The sequence below is a fragment of the Ammospiza caudacuta genome, chromosome 2 (assembly GCF_027887145.1).
Source record: "Ammospiza caudacuta isolate bAmmCau1 chromosome 2, bAmmCau1.pri, whole genome shotgun sequence".
NCBI lineage: Eukaryota > Metazoa > Chordata > Aves > Passeriformes > Passerellidae > Ammospiza > Ammospiza caudacuta.
The window spans coordinates 82,898,175-82,915,884 of NC_080594.1; the positions used below are offsets into that span (position 1 = coordinate 82,898,175).

At 35.9% G+C, this 17,710-nt stretch overlaps 1 protein-coding gene across 2 annotated transcripts in view; it reads right to left on the bottom strand.

The window, feature by feature from the left end:
- FGF14 (fibroblast growth factor 14) overlaps window positions 1-17,710 on the bottom strand; it is a 381,670-nt gene that overhangs the window by 55,374 nt on the left and 308,586 nt on the right. The gene's annotated exons all lie outside the window — the stretch shown is intronic.

Here is a 17,710-nt window from a genome sequence, read left to right on the forward strand (position 1 = left end):
ATTTACTGACTGTTTAGGAATATGAATCAAGACTCTCATATAGACTAATTACTAGGGAACACACTCTTCCACTGAGCGTACTAAAATATCACAGTGTCAGTAACATATGAAGGTAAATCCGACATCTGCAATGGCAGTTCCAAAACACACTGGTGTATGTGTCAATCAAAAGACTGTACAATCTCCAAATTTAACGCAACTGAGAAATAGTTGTGGATTACAGCTTTCACCCAGTTACTCTGTGCATGGGGAAATCCCTGGGGTTACAAGGCTCCTTTTATAAACATGTATAGAACAAACAGCACTATATTAAGATGTAGTACAAATATTTGGCTCATTGCTTCATGGTTCATGGATACTTTACTGATGGAAAATAGGCTGCTTTTGTGTTTCATTAACCTTTTCATTATCTTGAGCATAAGTCAATGCTGCTCCTCTAAGAATGAAGGGATAGAAAACTTTGAGGGAAAAAAAAAAAGAAGTTTAATGATCTCTACAATTTAGTCACATATCCATATTAAATTCAGCACTGACAAAAAAATGCTGGTCATATATGTTATATTACACAGGTATTAATCAAAATATTTATACCTTGCAATTGTGTAAGCTGGTATGCATACATTTTCTTGTTAAAAAGAATATATCAAGAATGCACTAGGAATTGTAAAATGGTAACATTAAATGTGTGCTTCTCATTCTTCTGAAAGATGCCTAAACTATCATTAGTAAAATATTAAGCAAGAGCCCTAACATTCTTTTGCTTTTGAAAACAGTACGATATTGAATGCCTTTAAGAGCTAAATTTGGTGCTGTGATCCAGTGAGAATCTGGAAACACTCCAATCCCACTCCTCAAAGGCAGTAGACACAATACTTAGAAGCAATGACATTTTAAGGCACAGAAAAGCTTCTATTGACCCTAAAGTTATTCCTGATTGCCCTGGGGTACAGGCAAACCTAAATCCTTATTTTGGGATATGAGCAGAAAATGCTTCTCTGACAGAATCAAAAAGAAAAATCAAAATGTGTTTGTTCTGAATCAAGAGATTCCAAATAAATCCACCCAGATCATAATGACAGAAAATAAGTAATGTATATCTCTCTAGTCTGCCACAGTTTTGTTCCAGATGGATGGAGGGAGGAAAGAGAGGAGGAGATTTTATTAATCATGATTCTCGATATAGCTTTAGCTATCTTCTTAGAGAGCTCATTTCAGAGGGCTTTTTAGCTGGAGATCTGTGTATCAGAAAAGTTATGTAACAAAAATTCATCAAGACTATGCAGCCACACCCAAATTTGGATAGATTTACGTGTGTGTTAATTCTTCTCCAAACCGATCTAAAAATTCTAACTTTTATCAGCCTAAACTGACTTTATAGAAGAAGAATTTCTCTGCTGCTGGGTTGGAGACAATTTATAACAGAGTGTGATGGCTTAATTATAAAAGATGGGCATCAGGGAACTGCACAAGAACTGTTCAGGTGGAACTCCACAGCTGAGAATTCCAACATGCTTTTTCAGAAAGCATTGCCATAGCCAATATTTGAGTAAGCTGCCACTGAACAGATGCAGCTCTGCTTAGGGTGAGTGGAAGGCTCTGTGAGTGGAGGCTCTGTGACTGGTCTCTACCTCCACTCCACCAGGCAGTGCTGCAATAATGCTGTGGGTGCATGATAGCAACAAAAAAACAGGTACAGGCAGGTTGGAGAATAAAGAACATAAAGTGGTGTTAAATATTTCAAATAACAAAGGTGTTGAATGGTGAACAATTAACCTTTTTTTTTTCCCTCTTCCTTTTCAATTGCCAGGTGTATGAACAGACTAGATTTTGTCCTATATTCTATAAAATAGCAGAGAAAAAAGTGAGGTTTGGTGCATGGGAGGTGTTAAAAGGTGTCTCTAATCTGGACTAGGATGCCACAGCACACCATGGGGAATATCCCTCCTCTTGCTTGGGGTCCTGTCCCAGAGATACCAGTCACCTGTGCAGGTGAAAGTCAAGGAACAGCTCTCAGGATTTTTCCAGTTACCTGTAGAGGTTGGTTACTGCCGTTTTCAGGGACTTGCTGGGTCTGCATGATTTCCCCTTACTCCAAGGGCACATCCTGTTCCTGAGAGCAGTGTTTCAATATTGGGAACAAATGGAAACAAAACTGTTAGTTATTCCTTAACCTTTTCAGCCATAATTTTGCCCTCAAGACCTCATTCAGACCTTAGGCACACCTGCTCCATCTAACTACTTCTCTACAGAACAGCATGTGAAGGGATTTGAGAATTAATTCTGCCGATCTGAAGTCACCAGGGAATTTGCCAGTGCACATTAGTCATTTGCCTCATGGGATAACACGTCAGAAAGAAAATAGCGGAAATATATCAGGCAACCTAATGTGTCTGATGCTTTACACAGCACATTACAAGAGTGAAAGATATTAAGCTTTCATACAGTCACAAAGCAAAGGAAAAAAACCATGTCACTTTAAAGACAGATTTGCATGGAAGCCCAGTTGCATTTGTGGTTAATGAGACTCTACTTCAGCTTTGTCTTCTGTACAGATTTCTCCTTTACATTACAAAATCTGTACAGAAGACAGGCATGTTTAAACAACTTTAAGACTGTAAATATCACCTGTGATGTGCAGGAAAAGTGTAGGTTAGTGGTGACAATTTCAACTTCAGATTGTCTCTTTTGGCCTAGATCTCAAGAGGAAAAAAATCTATTTGAAGCCTTTTCAGTGCATAGTGAATAGCTGAAATAAGGACCATTTTTAACTTCTATTTTATTTCTGCTCACTTGCCTACTTTTTCTCAGATTTTTACCTCTAGTCTTCATTACCAAGTTTTGATAATGGCTTCCAGCCCACCAGTTCCCAAGTCTATAAAAAGAGTCATAATGAAAACTATCACAATTATAAAAGAAATTTGAAACAGCCATTTAAACAAACAGACATGTAACCAGTTTTCTTTTGTGATACATTTTTGTTAGGACAAAGTGTGTGTTGGACTCCTCCAGCCTTAGAGACTAAATTACTTCCTTTTTCACCAGCCTGAATAAAACCACAGAATTACAGAATATGCTGAGTTGGATGGCAGCCATGAGGATTGTTGAGTCCAGCACCTGGCCCTGCACAGCACCATCCCCAAGAATCACACCCTGTGCCTGAGAGCATTGTCCAAATGCTCCTTGAACTCTGTCAGGCTGGCAGAAGTGACCACTTCACTGGGGAGAAATATTATCTCCTTCACATTTACACTGTTTGCATGAATTGCTAAGCAAACACTTTTTAGTTACTATTTCTATAAACTAAGAAACTTTCAGTTTTCCTTGTTCATGAAAGATTCAAGAACGATTTCTTTAATCCACATCACTTATCAATGATCTGTGAAACTGGAATTTAAAATCCAGTATTTTTAAAGCCAAACCAGAAAACTTTGGGAAGTAGTAAAAAAGGCAGAAAAAATTATGACAAAAGAAGAGAATTATATTATCAGACATATAGGGTTGAACCGTGTGCATTGAGAACCTGATCTAGATGTACTGGGGAGCACCTCAGTTAAACAGGGGACAGATGAGAAATTCCAAGATTGAAACATGTCTGGGGGCTCCTCACAATCCAAGCCACGAGGGAGAGAAAAAGCCACGCAGTCATGTGCAGTAAACCTGCCAGCTTCCACCCCTCAAGCCCTAAGAGCCAGGATGCCTATTCCTCTTCAGTGTTACTGTACCTGGCACTGAATCATCCATGGTCCTGCTGGGAAGCATGAAAGTTGGTAAAAAAGGGCTACATAAAATGTTTTGTGAGAAGATGCCCCAGTGTTTTGTGATCCAACATGCAGCCCACAGCAGATGCCTGCCCAGCATGGCTGGGCTGGGGCTGCTCACGCCAGCCGAGCCGATCCCTCACAGCACGCAGCACAGGCAGGCAGCAGAGCAGTCTCACACACCAGGACTCAACAGATTTGTCATTTCTTACATCTGAAGGGTAAGGAAGACAACTAATAAACACTGTGTAATGATCCCTAGTGGCAAACTGCAAAAAGATTTATTGATTTTTAGCCATTTGTTTCATCCTCTGAAGCAAGCTGCGTTTTGACACGTACAATGCAGTATGGCATGGAAAACTCTGAACATATGAAAAAAATATATAATTTCATCAAGTTCTGGAGAGACAATTATTTGGTTTACAGGAAAGTACTATGATATAGCTTAAGGACCAAGTTTTAACACTCTTGAAGAGAATACAGAGAATGTGAAGTTATCTGAGCCTGAAACAAGAGGAAAGGACGCTGTGAGGGAATGGTAAGTGTGACCCAGGGAAGGAAGTTTGCCAATCAGGCATAACCTTGCTATAAGCTGGTATTTAGTACCATTTGCTCTGAATGAACAATGACTAGGAGAGGTCAACTGGCTTGGGCTTCACAAGCTAAATCTGCTCCTTGTAGCTGCAATGCTGTTAAGTATATGCATATGCATATTACTAGGCATATAGAAATTCAGGACGCAAAATTATAGTTTAACTGGTCATTGAGAAAATGTATTTTTTCTATTCACATTTCTCTACTTACATTCAGTCCTTTCCAATGCTATACAACAGAAAACCAAAAAGTTAGCAAAGAGATTACCTCAATCTTATCCATACCTGGGTTTAAGTACAGCCCTGAACTAATTCAGTTCAGCCCTAAAGATGACCTCTAGACTAGAGATTTGGTGACTAAAAAAATTCTATCACTGCATTCAAACACTTGAAGCAGCATATCTCACTAAGAGCTATACTTATCATGCACAAGAGTGTGATTGTGAAATTCAGTGAATGCTTCTACGATATCTCTGTAGATATGCAACTGGGCTATGAAGTCTCAGTTTATCAGATCCCCTACCAAACACAGGAGTTCTTAACATAAAGACTAATGGTTATTTAAGAACTTTTTATAAGACATTTATAAACTAAAATATGAAATTTTACATAAAGATCTCAATGTGGAATTTTTTTATTAATTTCAAAACTTGTACATGGAAATCCTAAAATTTTCTTATCAATTATAAAGCTAAGTACACTATAGAGATTTGCACCCCATTAAGTCAATGAAGTTTTGTCTTGTTTTCTAGTTGAAGGTGCTGTATGTGGAATCAAAACTATTACAAAGATGTTACTCTTCTTACTGTTTGGAGGGGCCCTTTGCAGAAGGATAAATAGTGTATCAGTGCAGCTTTGTACTGTGAGCAAAACCACAGGAACTTTTAAGAAACCTACTGGTGAAACCATTTCTTGTTTTCCTCTATTTGCAATTCTTAAGTAAAACAGTTCAACTATTTCTAATGGTATATGAAACATGGGAAATAAGGCTGGGCTTGAATTATATTTTGACCGGAATACAGAAGGAAGTAAAACAGCATAAGAGAATTTGCATCTGGTCTATTTTGCCAAGGAAGGTCTTAGGATCAAATGGGAAGTCAAAGGCAAGAACTGCAATATCACAAAGGCTGAGACATGGAGGTCAAATGCCATGATGTCAACAGTATTAGAAATTGGATCAATTTTGACCACACAAATGAGAACCATCTGCGCTTCTCCTCCAACCTAAAATCATCTCCCAGATTAATTTCTTTTTAAAACTGTTCACAAGGAGTAATGGAATATCTTGTCTGAGCTGAATTTTGGGGAGGAGCTTGTACAGCTGTGCAATACAGAAGAGCTGAGTGAATCCTACATCACAACACCTGAGGCTGTGTGGAGACTTCCCACTTCTCTGCTACGCTGCACTATGACAGCTCTGTAATCAGGAGTCTCACAGCTCTGGAATCGCAGACCACAGGGATTCTATTTACAGTACTCGTTTAAAAATGAAGGTGCAAACATCAGTGCTAGAACTGACCACTTCATATTTGCAATGCACACTGGAGAAGGAAAGCAATAATTTGGGTTTTTTTAATTCTGAAGGATATCCAGTTCATTAAAAGCCATCGTTGATGGCAAAAATAGAAGATTTGAAAACCCACAAATCTTTGTATTTTTAGAAATTTTAATAAACCATCAAATAGAAAGAAAAGAAATCTTTTGAACAGGATTGGTTGCCAGGGATTTTTAAATTTTTTCTTTTCACTTCTTCAAATCTTCAAATTTAGTAGTTCATAAATTAATAAACAAACAATTACAAATAGAATTTGATTTAAATGTTAGCCATGGCACAGGTAGAGGCTTTTCCAGAACAGAAGAAAACACAGAAACTTTCTCCTATATAGCAAAAAGTGAAAAATATACTATCTATTAGCTTAGTAAAGACAAATCTGAACCATCACAGTCTGCAAAATCAATTTTTTCAAACTTTCCAGTCTTACTTCTGAAAGGGCTTTTGGTTACTAATCCCAATGAAAACTCTAGAGCAATAAAAGGAAATAAAAAAGGTACCTAATCTACTATAGCAATGTGTGAAAACAGGAGATTTAAATCAGATGCCAAGGTAAGGCATAAAGATAATGCAAAACAATTGACTTGGGCGTCTTCAAACACACCAAATAATTAAAGTCATCCATTTTACACCTGTGTATTCTTCTAAAACATGCAAAATCAGTTGTGTCTCTACTGTCTAATAGTTTCTGTTATTGAAGTGTCACATTAATCTGTTGCTTTACCTTAAGTTAAGTCTTTTCTGTCTGAAATATGAAAGCATTAATGAAAAATACCCTTAAGGGTACTGTCTTTATTACATAAAGCACAGATACATCCTTGATAGGTGCTGAAAAGGAATACATGCAAGAAAAAACCCCATCTATTTCTATTTACTGTATATCCACTTACACATCATTGCACTATGTACTGTATCTCAGTTTTATAACAAACACTGTTCAGCTGTTCAACTAAAGCACAATAAATAATTTTACAGCATTGATTTGTAAATTTTGCTCACTGAATTGCATTGCTTCAGCCATTTGAAATGAGTGTTATTGTTACCAGTAATAATGGTTTCCTTTACCACCACAACACCCTCATTAAACCACAAACAAATCATGAAACTGCCCCAGATTCTATAAAATAAATCTGTCCTTTTATCAGAAAAGAAGTATTGCTGACTCCCTTTAAAGTAAGCTGCATCTGAAAATTTTAAACCAAGAGGCAGAAGGACTTTTCTTTATGAAAGCCCCATGTAGTACATAGATTTCTGTGTGCATGAAAAGCAAAAATTGATTTTTCATATGTACAAAAAGCCAAATGATTTTTATTAGATCCATAATATTAACTGTGCTGCTGTTTGTTCTGAGCTAATGACTTCCTTTTCTTTTTATTGCTTATGTCCTCACAAATTGTTATACACATTATATACACCTACTGTTGTTTCAATTGTTTTTGCTATTTAAGAGATAATATTTCACACAAATAAAGGATATTAAGATTATATATATTATATAAGTGATAATAAATGAAATACATTTTTATTGCACATTTTTAAAATTTTTGTATGTGAAAAAAAAGTACAAGCAAAGTTCCACATCAAATATTCTATCCCTGTTTTATGTTTAGAGCAAAAAAAAAAAAAATAGGATCAGAAAGAATTATATGAATCAGTAATTAAGAACTGAACAAAACTTAGGTTTTCATATTTCACATGTGTCTACTCTTGCTCATGGTCTGAATTTTAACAAGTAGCTCTTGTTAAAGAAAATTAAAATATAATCACAGCCACTGTCAGTGATGCATTAGCAGCACTCTTCAGTCATGTTTTGAGCTAAAAATGCAGCACTCTTAGAAATAAATTACTGTGTTTCCCTTGCATGGCTGCAAGTACAAAACCTGGTGTGTCACTCCTAAAATCATGCTAATTAGAACATAGACACAAAAAGCACTTGTAGGATTTCCTACAGCTAGTGCAGAAAGCTCTCTGTATGTGATATGTGCCATCTATGGTAACGTAGCGCTGCCAGCCCTGGCAGTGGTATAATGATTCTTTGTATTGGGGGAGTAAAAAGCAAAATGAGCTGTTTGCAGCCTCTGTGCCTGATGGCAGACAGAGGTCCCTTGTGTACCTGTCCTCTCAGAAACAACTTGGGCTGCAAGAACCCATGTCCTGAGACCTCAAGGTCTGGAAATGCACCACAGCAGGTACCCCACGGGACAGCACAGAGGAGCAGTAACCTATCTGCACATCTCCTTGTGCCTCCTGTCCTGTATCAGCCTCCTGGATCAAGGTCTCAGCAAAACAGGTGCTCTGCAAACATGATCACAGATTCTTTACAGGCTGGTTAGGTTAACCCCTGTGCCCCACCTAGGCCCTACATGCTGACTCTGTTTTGCAGGAATAATGAGTATTGGCACATCTTTGTAAGAGGCAGAAATCTCCCTGGCACCCATCCCTGTCTCCTGGGACTGCTCTGAGAAGGAGAAAATAAAACAGGATCAGAAAGCTCAGGAAACAGCCAAGGTGGCATCACTTTGACACAGGAGGTCTTAAATTGCACATTAACGCAGCTCTTGGCTAATTACCATAGAATAAATAAATAACAGCAGCGATGTTTTCTTTCAAGAGCAAGAAGCACAGGAAGCTGCTGCTAAGCTGAGAAACTGCACAACTCACCTCTTGCACCTGCAACTTAAATCTTTATATTGAATTCTGTACCTGCAAAGTATGACAAATATCACTGCACCATCAAGGAGTGGTATCTAGCATGATGCCAGCTGTTGGCTGTTACCAAAGATACAGAATACTGCTGTTGCTGAGATTACAATCTGGGGGAACACAAAAAAAGAAAAACTTCACAGAGGTACAGCAGACGTGGATGTGGCCTTGAAAAATCTTTAAAAACTGCCTTTACTCTGCCTTCTTCACGCTGTGTAGTTAGCAAGCACACAGCAGACAGCAGAATTGCAGCAGTATAGACCTGGCTGCAGTCCCATTGAAACAGGCGCCACAGAGAAGGGTCATGTCAGAACAAAGTCCATCTAGCCCTGTAACACAGGACAGCAAACAAAATTGTATTAATGTAGAAAGAGCAAAAAAGCCACCAGACCCAAACAATGATGGGATGAGTAACCAAACCTAAAGAAACAACAAAACAGAAAACCTATGATATGTAGAAAATCACTATGACTACTTTCTTTTAAAAAGGAAAAAAAAGGCCCAAACTCATAAATCATATTCAGGTATGTTCCTAGTGTGCTGGTGGCCTATATAAAATAAAATGCTTGTGCCCATTGCATACTCTCCTTTCTTATAAGAGCAATAAAACCAGAATTTGCATGTAGTACAAGGGGGTGGGGTAGGGTGGAGGCAGATCTCTTTCAGTGATGAAGAACAATGTTTTAACATGAATTCATTTCTTCACTGAAGTCTTAGAAGATATTGGGCTTTATCTTTTTGACTTGCACATACTGGATGATTAGTTCTGGATAAAGGACACATGGCTATTATAATTTAGTTCTGGACTTTAAATTGTGGATTTTCCATATTATCAATTATATGTTTAAATAAGTTTGCTATACACAATGGAGGAAGAGTTTTGGGAATTTAGCATGCTGAGCTACACAGAGAGCTACAACCTCTACATAATTTCTTTCATGGCGACTACAATTACAATATAGTGCTCTGCCAAAAAACCCACACCAAAACCTTCAAAACAATTAGCTATTACTGTAGTTTGTGGCTTAATTAACCTATAATTTTTCACTAAACATAATGAACATGCAGTCCATATGAACTGGCTTCACAAGGCTATCAAGAAAGCATTACCACCATTACACTAAGATATTTTGTGTAACAAGAACCATAATTTAGCATATAATTAATTTTTATTCCAGAGTGACACCAGATTTATCACTCAACAAAAGACTCACGGTGTAGAAAGAACTACCTGCCCTAGGATAGACATTCAAATTAGGGTATAATTCAGAGTTTAATTATCTGGACAATAGCCTCTGAAAAATTAGGCACTAATTCAGTGTAGTTATCTTCAGTAACATATCTCCTAATCTCTGTCTGTATAGAAAACAGTTGGCTCAGTAATTATTTTACACCCCAAAAATACTGGGGTCTAGAACTTTCCCTACAGCAAACAAAATCAAGGTAAACTTATGCTCTACAATTAAGTTGAAGAAAGTCATCACATTCATTTAAATATTCTTTCATAAATTTTTGAACCTGGTCCATGAAAACTACTGAATATTATTATTTTATTTTGAAGGAAGTAAGGTCACAGATGAGTGTCTTCGTTGCCAGTGTCTTTTAGTCAGAGGATGCAGACTTGTCTTCCAATGGTAATAGTTGTATTCCATGCCAGTGCCTACATAATTTCACTTCTTGAAGCTTTTATACTTGCACACTACTAAAGCAAGCTAAAAACATCAAGAAAACTCATAGGATTGGATTACCTCAAATATTTTCTAACCTACTTGTGGTAATGGAAGAAAATTAGTGCAGTAGGTTTATGTGGCTCCAAAACGTTTGACTGAACAAGAACTTTGGCTATTTATCTTTTATTGCATGCATGCAAAATTAAAGCATCTCCTTTGCACAATACTATTTTGTGCTGAAACGTTTTGGTCAATGTAAAAAAAAAAAAAAAAGTTCAAATACTCATGCTTTTATTTTTGGTGTTGTGGAGGTTTCTTAACTCTTGAAGTCATAACCATCCGATTGCTTCCTAATCTCTGTAATATTTCTAAAGTATATTTTACCTTCACAGCAAGCTCAAAGGTTGTGCCCTACTGCACAGCCATGTCATATTAAATTGCCCTCAAGAAAATTCATAGGCATTAAAACTATTTCTAGTTTTTGCTAGAAAATAAGTCAGAGGGGAATGAAGAAGTGGTGCACAAAGGAAGCTTAAACTGAAGCTTCTTGGGAAGACACATTTTAGAATGCAATAAAAAGTCACATGAGGTTTCACAAAAAGAGTTCCTCAAGGAATATATACTTCAGTTATTACTCTTATACAGCATGCTAGTGGAATCTCCTGGAACATAGTTTACCTACTTGTGACAAAATTTCCCTTACTGACAATTAATGTTTTGAAGGTTTTTTTGAAGATGTGAAAAAATGAGAGTATGCGGCATTTAAAACTTCACCCATTACTTCAGTGAAATATTTTTCTAATCTTAACACAGGTTATTAAAATTATTTTCCTCTGGTTTTCTAACTTTTTTCCCTTTCAGTAGTGTGAAGTATTTTACTAGTGGTAGGATTATTATGCCATTTCTGAACTGCCATCTGGCCATCATGCCATTCCCTTTCTGAATGTTGTTTGCTCCTTACAATAAAAAACAACTCAAACTAAAATGCACTCAGCACAACATAGAGCAAAGCTACTGGAAGTCTTGAAGAAAATATAAACTATCCCTAAACACAGAAGGTTAAACAAAAATATAAATTTACTCTTAAAGAGCTTGCTGAACTAATCAAGTGTTGTTATTATTGTCTCTCACTTCATAAAAACACAGCCTCTCAAAAATATATTAAAGCTTCTCAGACCCCACAATCAAACTAATGCCAGAAAAACTGAGCTGTAAACCACAGCAATAAATGCACTTTTTTTCAAAGTGTTAGAAGTTCAACTACTTTTGAGCCCTTTTATGTGATACCTCATTTTCTGTGATAACCTCTTTACACCAGAAAATAGGCAAATGTTTCATCATTCTGTTTAATGAGATAGGAAGTGGAACTTTCAAAAGTATTCACTCTTATCTGGGCTTTGTTCCAGTTGAATTTAGTGGGAGTTTTATCTGAAATGAATATATTTATGTTTGGGCCATTGGAGCTGCTGAAGGAGGTTATGAGCTACCTATGTTGTAGCTACAAACCTGTGCTGCTGATCCATGAGATTTCAGCAGCCACACATTACTTTTTCTTTGAGCTCTGCTGGACATCAAATGAAGGCCATTGCTCGCATTGTTTTCTGAGAAGTAATTTGTACTAGATAGTTTCATTTCATTTTGTTCTCTCAAGGATAAAAATGAAGGACTAGACCTCCATGGAAAAAAGGACAGCACTGAAGACTACTTAAAACTACTTAGGAGATTTGAAAGTAAAGACTTTTCTGTGCTCATTTTTAGCTTTGCACACTCAAATGAAAATGAACATCAACTATGACTCAAGCTTTGGACAAGAAACTAGCAAAACAGGAACCACTAAAAAAAGCAAATAAAAAAAGACAGGAATTGGACAAAATATTATTAGAAGGATTTTCTATGCTCCATGTTGCTTACTGGATTTAACTTCTATTTTGAATAATTCCTACTTCCCTTCCTACATTCTACTTTCAGTATGTGATGAATGAAAATAAAGCTCTAAGATGTATTTTGTAAGGACTGGAATAAGAAATTTGGGGATTGATACTAGTGCTGTAACCACCTCTCTGCAGATATCCAGAGCACTAGGTTTTGTTTATTGACTAAATTCAACAGTTTCCCTTTCACATAGCAAATGACTGCTTTTAAGATAGAGTGTACAAATATTACCAATATATTGGGTTGTAATGAAAATATTCTTGGATGATAAAATTGGGGATAGAGAGGGAAGGAGAAGAAGGTCAGGGGAGGAGGGGACATTAGCCTTATGAACCAGGAGGCCAAAAGAAGCACAACGGGAGCATGTTCTGATTTTTGGAGCATGAGTTAAGCTCCCTCTCTGATAGAGGAGTTCACCACTGGCCCACACAGAATCAGAGAATCATAGAAAATCCTAATTTGGAGGAGACCCACAGGCATTGCTGGGATCTAACTGTGGGCATCTCACAGGACTGCCCCGAAGAGCCACACCATGTGCCTTAGAGTCCAAAGGCCACTTCATATCCTTGTTGCCATTTGTTCTACAATTTGTAACAATTTTTAACTTATTACCATGAAAATGGAAGTATTAAAGGAAATTAACCCAAACCTTATAGCAAAAAAAATTTTTAAAATATTCTACTAATGTTTTTTTAGTGCTCTAAAGCAGACCTTCAAATACCATGAACACATGATGAAACATTTTCTAGGGATTTACATTAGAAAAACTTTTTTAAAATTGATTAATTTCTGCATTAAAAAAGGTTAAGCTGAAAGCACACCTAAGAAAGCAATACCATGGAAAATATTTTTCAAAAGTATGTAAAGAGAAAGGGGAAAACAAAGGAAAAGCTATATTACAGACTAATATGACTTCTACTGATGCTATAGATAGCATTTAAGTTTACATAACAAACCTGTATTCTGCAGGTAAAATTCACAAATTACCTTTCCAATTTCAACAGGAAAAATAAGGTATATATTTAGTCACACATTTTCACATCATTTACCTCCAGTAACATTTGTTTCTATGATCTTTTTATTCATAGGTAGTTCCCATTTCAAAGCAATCTCTGCAGCAATTTCTATTTTGTATACATATATGAGCTTTCAGATGCACTAGTCTGCTTCTCACCTTCTCCTGGTAATTGTCTTGAAGAGCCGCTCTGAGCTGGGTGTTAGAAAAATAAATTCTCATTACCATCTTACATTTCCAAGTCAACCTGAAAACTTGCATTAAAGTATTTTTTTGGTTAAGGTATTTTTTTTATTAAGGTTTTTTACTAAGGTAGCCAGCCAGCATCATACAACTTTCTAGGTGGTACAGTATATCCTGAAGGCATTCTCTCAGAAAGGTATTTTTCTTTTCCCTGACCACTGTTACAATGGTGTTTCTTTGAACAGCAACGAAAATGATTATACATACTGAAAAGTTCTTTTGGTTAAGTTTTCCAATTCCATGTGTATATATATATATATATATATATATATATATATATATATTTATATTTATTTGTTTATAAAAATTCTTTTACAGAAGACTGCATTTATCTTTGGCTCTGCCATTCTTATGGTTTCAAAGTTTAGCCACCGCTCATGTGTACTCCATTTCCCTTCAGAAAGGAAGCAGTAGTCCTAAGGAACAAAAGTAGAAAATTGGATGCTATGTTACGCATACACTTTTCTTGAAAAATCTTTCATAGCTGGGTTTTGCACAATACTCACTGACTTTAACCCCCTCAGGAATATTGCTCGAGCCTAATACTCCATTGCGTTGAGTATTTTAAGTGCAGGAGTACTGCAGACTGGATTTTCTTCACAATAAAGGGCTGTTAATTAGGCTCTAATATTGACTTAAAAAAAAACAAACAAAAAAATCCCCAAAAAACTTAATGGGTATTTCTGATTTCATTACCTTTTTAGAAATTTTTAAGCAAGTTAGGGACCAAAAGAAAAAAAAATAAAGAAACCACCCCTATAGGAGTCCTACACTCCCCTTTGCTCCTCAATGCTCCTGTTTTTTATGGCAAAAAGCATAAGTTGGATTTGAATATCTTAATAGTACTTTGACTAAATGACCAGGCCATTTTAGGACGTTTTAGTGTCTTCTAGACTACTAGAAGACACTATTTTTCAACATAAAATTAGTTAAACCTCTGAAGCTGTTCTTTGAAGTAAAAGGAGTGACATAAAATAGTTTCATATCCCCTGACATACAGCATTTGAAAATACAGAAAGGGGAAATGATTAAAAGAGAATTCAAATAAGTAACGTTGAGATGCTTTCTGGAAGCCCAAAGTGAAATGCATATAATACACTGTGTACATGGTGGACTACACTTAAGTAAAGCATTCAAGGAGATATAATAAGCTCCCCAGGGCCAGAAGTTCTGACAAGAGAGGACAGGTCCCTTGCAATGCCACACTAACACCTAGCTATAGATGTTACTTATTTTTTTCAGTATCTTAGAAAAAATGGTAGTTTGATTCTAAGATAATATTTTTTGTTTTATTAGCTTTATTGGACAGATTAGTTATAAAGCCATTTTAATATAAAGATGATGAAATGAAAGCATCCTTTAAGTTGCCACCTTAAATATTTCATTATTACATTACTTTTAAGATGAAAGAGAAACTACTAAGTACATCTCATCAAAAAGAAAGAAGCCTGTTCAATCTTATTGATGTAACACCTCTCAAATATAAAAACTTTGCAAGTTATGTCACTGAATTAAGTACAGAGGTCTGAATAAAAGCATAGCTATTTTTCTAAGCATTATTTACGTTTCAAATTACCTTTGATGCTATCAAGGAGTAAGTGCCAAGTCCAAAGAAGCTTTAACAGAATGTGGCCCAGAATGCTTTTCATCTCATTTCATTTCACTTAATTGCTACCCATGAAATATGGATTTTATATTTTTAAATGATGTGATTTTGAAATCATTATGTATAATGCAATGTGTATGCTAAATCTGACATCTGAAATGATGAGTTATGTTTGATCTGTTCAATATTGCTTTTTTTACTACTCTCCACTGAAGAAGTTGCACCTAGCAAACTCAAAGAGAGTCCTATTTAGGGAAACTTTTCCAAGATTCAGTAGAAAATACCAAAAGCTGTACATGGCCCTGATTTGTCTTCACCTACAGCACAGCCAGGAGATATCCATGGTCAAGACCAAATGAGCCAGATCAGGTTGTGGAAGTTAAGTTTTATCTGCATAGTGATAAGGTGGCTCAATATAAAAGTCCTCTGGAAGAAATTACAACTTAGTCTTTGGGTTCAGGTAATCCAGTTAGCTAACAAAGCAGGCTTGAGGGAAGAAATAGCTATCAGAACTAGGAAATAAAAAAGAGAAGACAAAAAGCTCACTTTTAGACAACTGCTTTGAACATGATGTTTTAGCCCCCATCAAACAAACTGTATGAAAAAATGTTTTCTCACTGTTCTGCCACTGTTCACCATTTTGTTAAAATGATAAAAAGATAGGACTTTTACTGAATCTACTGAAGACACATTTCTGGAGACAGCATGTGTATGAACAATGCAATTTTTCCATGGTTTAGTGGCAGAAATCAGAGTATTCCACACTGCAGACTACATCAGGCTTGCAGCAGAAATAATTTCACAGTTTTGTTGAATTCATTCGACTATGGAGTTACCCCAAGTCATTTGAATCTGTCAATATTTCTGTAGATATTTCCCAGTAGATAGAAGGCTTTGGGACTACATTCAAACCACATGCTATGGTTCTATTTTGAATTTATTATGACTTTCAAAATCAAGAAAGCAATGGGAAATTCAGACACCTGCTTCCTAACTCCGTCAGAGCCTGGACAGAAACACTCTAGAGAAAGATCTAGAAGCTGTGTGCAGACTAGCTTCTGCTGTTACATATTCACATATCTCAAATCTCTGCTTCATAATTGACACTTAATATATATTTCTGTTACCATGGTCAATGTTCTCAATTAAACAGCTTTGGAAATTTTATTATTTTTTAAAAGGAAGACAAGACAACTTACTGGCATTCTTGTACAGCACACAAGAATGTAACAAAGCTACATTCATTTCTGCATGTCCAATTTTTTGGGATCACCAGACGGAAACAGAAATAAAAGAAGTTACTGTCACTATGACATTATGGGCATTTGTTGGCACTGTTAAGGCTCTGGTTTCACTCACGGAAGCAACAGAGCTCCCTCCTCACTGAGGCTAGCCAAAAGCATGGAAACTGCAGAAGTGTGTGAGAAATCCTCAGCATACTCCTTTATAAACGCAATATAGGATTATAATTTTAATAATCTGTCCTAAAAAAGCCTGCCTTCCTATCATATTCAAAACTGATGTTTAGAATGGAATGTGACAAAAAAAAGGTGTTAATTAAAATATTTGCTTTTTTTTTGTTTTACCAGGTCATACAATGGAATATATAAATAGAATACAATACAATAGAATAAATACATACAATACATACAATAGAATAAAGAAATGAATCTATTTACTTGATTGTCTTTTTACAGATGAAAGTAGATATTTATTTTGGAATAAAAAACAGTATGCTACCTTACTAAAGACTTCTCCAGAAGAACTGGCTTTCCAGGTCTCTCCAATCACAGAGTGGTACCAAATTGACTTTAACAGAAAGATACTACCAACAATCTTAAGCATAGAGAGAACACCCTGCTGTTTACCAGTGACAGGAACTGTGCCAGAAACCCTTAGAAAAAGCATCAGGCCATAAAGTGCCAGATAAAATTCCTTCTTCCATTCAGAGACAAAGGAAAAACAGTATAGCACTGCTTTAACAAATAGGACTTGACAAAAAAAGAAAGAAAATAGATGCAGGCATTTTCCAGCATTTCTTGTTTTGACAAAGTGAAGAAAGTGAAGAAAAGGAAGTTGTTTCGTCTTCTTAGAAAAAAAAAAAATACATATGAACAAACCTATTTACAGAACCTCTGAAGTCCATCTCTTTCAAAAAAAATATGACTTAGTACTAACACAACCCTTCATGCATATAAAAAATAAGAGCCTTTTTAAATGAACTTGTATTTATGAAGTTCTTTTTTTTTTATTATCTAGAACTTTTACAAAAAATTATGGGAAGATTTCAGCATTATCTCCATTCCTAAAAATCTTGAAAATTTGGTTGAGTACTTGTTTCTGTTTTCTGCATTTTTGGATTATTTACTTTATTAAAAAATAATGTCCTCGATGAATTTAGAGCATCTCTTTCAAAGTAGTTTTAATTTTTATTTAATACCTTGAACGCCTAGAGTGTTACAATTCCTTTACATCAGCAATCTCTATGTTAACAGCTAACTTGTGGAGTTATTTTTTTACTTTTCAGTTAAACAACTAATCAGCATTTTCTTTATATTTCCATGAGTAGTGTTTTATTGTTCAAATCTTTTAATGAAGTTTCTACCACTACAGGCTCACACAAAAACGAGTCTGTGAA